The sequence below is a fragment of the Nannospalax galili genome, unplaced genomic scaffold, assembly GCF_000622305.1.
Source record: "Nannospalax galili isolate Female #2095 unplaced genomic scaffold, S.galili_v1.0 scaffold751, whole genome shotgun sequence".
In the NCBI taxonomy this organism is placed as follows: domain Eukaryota; kingdom Metazoa; phylum Chordata; class Mammalia; order Rodentia; family Spalacidae; genus Nannospalax; species Nannospalax galili.
Genome location: NW_008331125.1, coordinates 6,065,101 through 6,070,083, shown reverse-complemented (window position 1 = coordinate 6,070,083; position 4,983 = coordinate 6,065,101). Strand labels below are relative to the sequence as shown.

At 39.8% G+C, this 4,983-nt stretch overlaps 1 non-coding gene across 1 annotated transcript; it reads right to left on the bottom strand.

Annotated features, from left to right (window-relative positions):
* Nucleotides 1-4,174: 4,174 nt before the first annotated feature.
* Nucleotides 4,175-4,315, bottom strand: LOC115068201. The gene has a single exon (XR_003847577.1). It is a non-coding gene; the product is annotated as a small nucleolar RNA SNORA48 (small nucleolar RNA).
* Nucleotides 4,316-4,983: the final 668 nt, after the last annotated feature.

Here is a 4,983-nt window from a genome sequence, read left to right as displayed (position 1 = left end):
GGTAGGTACATAGATACACATCTACACAGACACACACACACAGATACAGAAACACACATACACATGCAATCACACAAAAATCTAGCTGTCACTGAAGAATTTCAACAAGCTTTGCAGCTGAGTTCTTCATTTTCAGAACTGGATCTTTCCTTTACTGGAAGAAAAATCCTACCTGAGTTAAAAAAGGGAACGAGTCACACTGAAGCAAAGAAACTATATGTAGAAAAAGTACTTTAAATGCACTTCTCCTGTGTATGCATTTACTAAGAGACAAAAGTCCAACCTTGTCGCTGAGACACTGTCTGCTATGCTGGTCCAGGAAAATGTTAACCTGGTTGTGCTTCCGGAAGTCTATGGAAAGTGACCTCCCTGCCTCTGTCCCTGCTCTCACAGCCTGATTTCTGTTTTTCCTCTCAGGACTTATGTTCCACTGACCTATAAACGGTCATTGGAATTATGTCATTTTCCACCTTCGGTGTTGCCCACTACTCTTCCCGCCCTTCTCTGTTTTGTTTGAAATTTGTCTTTCAAAGCAGCATGCTTTCCAATGAAAACCTCTAATAAAACAAGACGTAGTTAAGGCATTTAAACAAATCTTACAGTTTAAAAACCAGTGATTGTGTGTGTGTGGTGGGTGGGGAGCTCAATCAGTAAAGTGCCTGTCATACAAGCATGAGTAACTGAATGCAGATTCCCAGCACCCCTGTAAAAGCTGGTCATGGAAGCATCCTCCTGTAATCCTAGGACACAGACATGAGGATTCCTGGTTTGCTGGCCAGCCAGCTGAGCCAAACTGATTAACTCTAGGTTTAGTAAGAGAACCTGTCTCAAAAATCTAGATAAGTGATCAAGGAAGATGCCTGACATTGACCTCTACCCTCCACAAGTACATGAGCTCACATACATGGGTACCCCCCCCACATACACATGTAGATATCTGTACAAATATGTACATATACCACAAACACACACAATCCAGGGAATTAATACCTAATAAATGTGCTAAAGATATTATTTTAATTTTTATTATTTTATTTTCCTTTTAATAGTGCTGGAGATTGAACCCAGGGCTTTGTACACATTAGGCAAGTATTTTTCCACTGAGCTACAGCCTCAGACCAAGATTTAATTTTAGGTCTTTCATATAACTCTCTCAGTGGGGAAAATATAAGGATGAATTAAAGCACTGAGCAGGTGGGTCAGTGGGTAACTCAAATTCTCACAGCTTGGAGCAGAATGCTTTGTAACTAAAGGTGGTCTGGAGAAAGAATGCTCAGTACAAAGCTGGTCCACTCCCTGTGGGCCCCAGAGGCATTTGTGGATCTGTGAGACAGTTTTTTCTATTGTATCACCAGGAATCCTATCTGAAAGCCATTGTGAAAAGCATATCAGATGGCATTAAGGCCTTACCACCTGCCTTCTCAGGAAGCTTTGCTATTGACATGAAGTCACAAAGACCAAAGTCAGCCAGCTGACCCTCATGACCATGTGCAGTCCTGTAGGTGGCTCTCCCAAACCCCCTTTTAGTCTCTCTAGATACCTATAATACAAGAATTTCCATACATGGGGAAGATCAAGAAGAGTGGGCTTATCTTTGTGGCTGTAGGACATACAGACATCTTATGGGGTAGGGAAGGGGACTGATGCTGAGTATGTTCTCTCATTCATCCCTCCCCATGCTGGAAATGGGTCCTGATGAAAGAAGGCCAAGGTGGACATTTATAGTGTGGCAAACATGTGGAAGTGGGAAGATGAAGCTATGTCTCTAAGAAGCTTTGAACTTCTTTCAGTGGGGAAATCTACTAAGTGTATGATATTCATTCCATTGTAATAGAATTATCATGTTACTTTTGAAATATTAGAAGAAAACCTGACAGTCCAGCCCACCATGCAGCAGAAGAGAGACTTCCACCAACCTGCTGCGGGGGAGGGTCATGTCTAGCACCACCCCATCTTTCTACCTCAGTGCACTGCTGCGGCTCAGAAGCTGATGTCAGGGTTTGACTGTCTGAGTCCCTGAAAACATATGGAAGCTCTAACTCAGATGATACTTTGTATATTTGGAAATGGGGTTTTTAAAGAGGTAATCAAGTTAAATAAGATTTTTAGAGTGGACCCTAATTCAATATAGCAGGTATTCTGAAAGAAAGGGATATTTGAACATTCACCAGCACATAAGGGAGACTAAAGAGAAATCTGGCCATCCAGAAACCAAGGAGTGGCTTACAGTGGGTCCTTCTCTCCTAGCCCTCAGGAAGATTACCTTGCTAAGACTCTGACTTTGGACTTCCCGCATCTAGAACTGTGAGTCCCTGACATTCTGTTCTAACACCCAGGAAATGCATTGTGCATTTGGTAAAAAGAATTTTTCTCAAATGAAAGCCCAAAAAGGAGTTTGGATTATTGGGAGGAATGTTTAGATTATAAGAATCACTTACTATCATAACTTTAAAAAATAAATCCATTTCAAGTATCAGCAGTAATACAAAAGCCCATAAAAATTCAATTATACAAATTTACAGTCCAGAGAAGAGGAAAAATTCAAATTACCATTTATGGGAATTTAAGCAGAGTTTATGACTGGGAAAATAAACAGAGATCTACTAATTGTGCAACATGGCATTAAGAAGCCAGGCACCGGGATGAGCCTGTGGGGGCTTGCATTTCAGCTCTGCTGTTTATTAAGGATTTGACCTTCAGCGAGTGACTGCCCTGCACTGATCCTATTTTCTCCAAGAGCATTGCTATGTTAGAAGAGACACTGAGCTTCCAGGCAGAGCTTCACGTGCTGTGAATAATAGCTACAGATTAGCTATCATGATGAAGGCCAGGGGCAGAGAGTAGCTCTGATTTAAAAAAAGAAAAGAAAAAAGAAAGAAATTAAAGGCAAGTGCTCAAGGTTATTTGTTTTCTTTTATTATTTTTACATAGCAAATTCTGTTTATTTTTTACATAATTATTCCTAGCTCTTACTCTGGTGGTTTTAACTGTTCTGAAAGCATGTACTGCCGAATGTGAACGTCAAACTCAATCACATGGCTTGCCCTCCAAGCTATCTAGTTATTATTCTTTACACTTAGAAAAGTACGAAACATTTATATGCGCAATTATTCTTGTCATGGATTTTGATGTTTCAAAATGAAGTTGCTGAGGTGTCTGGTTTGGATGATACCATCATCACACCAAATCCCTTTTGAATAAATTTAGTTTATCTTCTCAAATTTTATTGTTCAGAATTGGTTTCAAGGATGGCGATTCCACTTTCTTGTCCCACATTATCTGAGCTGTCATATGTATTAGTTGGGGTTAAGCTAAAAGTCAGTACTTAGTGGATAGAGAGAAATTAACAAAATCAACTGGGTTCAATGCTGTGAAGATGCTGAAAAATCATAGTATTCTATGCAGGGAAACAGCAGAGCCTACTGATTGTGAGTCATAGAATACTTATGAGAAAACAGAGAAGTTGGATCAGCTGGCTCTATGATCATGAGCATGCTGAAAGATACGTGAAAGAAATGTGAATGTGGTTGGCTCTGCACCATGAAGATCACAGGAACAAGTTCACAAGCAGGCCACCCAATTTGCACAGTGGGCACAAATAGTCTTTTGACAAAACCATCCCAAGAAATTATCTTATATTACAGAAACCACTCAGCAACCCATGCATGAAACTTTATAGAGCCTTTCTATGTGGTTTTTAGCAATATACTTTTCATCTAAATTCCTGAGACTCACACCTTGACTCTGGACACTATGTCTTAAGACGTACCCAGAGTCATTTGGAGACAGGACAGTTCATGGCACAGGTTCCCTTCTGGAGGCTTAGCAAATAAAGATACAGGATGCTTCCTTTCATCAGAATGTGGCTATGTTGGCTCCAATCTGGGGTTTCAAAGGAAACCAAAGGCAAAACACATGGACCCTCCCTGCCTCCAGTGTATAGTATTCTGTAGTGGCAGTTGAGCTAAGATCCTTCCTGTAGTAAGTTCTCAAAGCAATGAGTAACCTTCCTGCATAGAGGTTCTTACAACCTGGAATTATACACAAAAACATATGACTTTTAATTATAAATGATAAACAGATTAACTTTCTTTTTTATTTTTAAAAATGTTTTATTTATTATCAAACTTTCTTTTTTGTATTTTTTATTTTCTTCTTCTTATTTTTTCTTTTGGATTGTGCCCTAGGCATGAAACAGCTTTGGCCACTGAGCCAGGCATCAAGCTAGGATGAAGAAAGGACTACTATCTGCTCTGCCCCTGACTAATTTAAGAACACTACCACCAAGGTATCTCTTTGCCCATTGCTAGGGGGTTTAACTTTCCTGTTATAATTAAATGTTCACTTGTTATTTGTTGAATGAATGAATACTAATGCTGGTCATATGGATTTTCCTGGTTAAATAAAAGCCAAATGGCAACATTCAATTGTCCATCCTAACTCTAAATAAGAAGAGAAAAGAATCTGTATGTCAGATATCTTCTGTAAAGGGTAGGCTGCTGTTTAAGGAAGGCTCTTTGCTCTTTTGAGCACTGTGCAGGCCTGGGAGACTGAGGGTAGCTAGAGCAGGACAGTTACAGTGTTAGAAAACATTAAATGAGAAAAAGTCAGAGAGATGTAGGAGAGTTGGGATGAGAGAGGATCTATTGGCAGCAGGCTAACTCACTGCTGAAATAACTGATGACTTACTTTTTAAAAATATGAGTATCTAAATAACATTCCATTTCACATAATGGCTTGCCCTTCCTCAAACCATAAAAAAGTCTGATACATACATAAATACCACGTACGAACAAGTTTTTTTCTTTCTTTTTTTTTTGAGGTAGGGCAAGAGAGGAGGGGAGGATGGTGGCTGGAAAACTTAAGACTTGAATCCACCTTTGGACTCTGTGGTATGGAAAAGAGAGATCCAGATAACTTGTGAAATAACTCGGAAGCTGAACTAATCCTGCCCAAACCAACTGGGGCCCTCAGTGGTCAGGA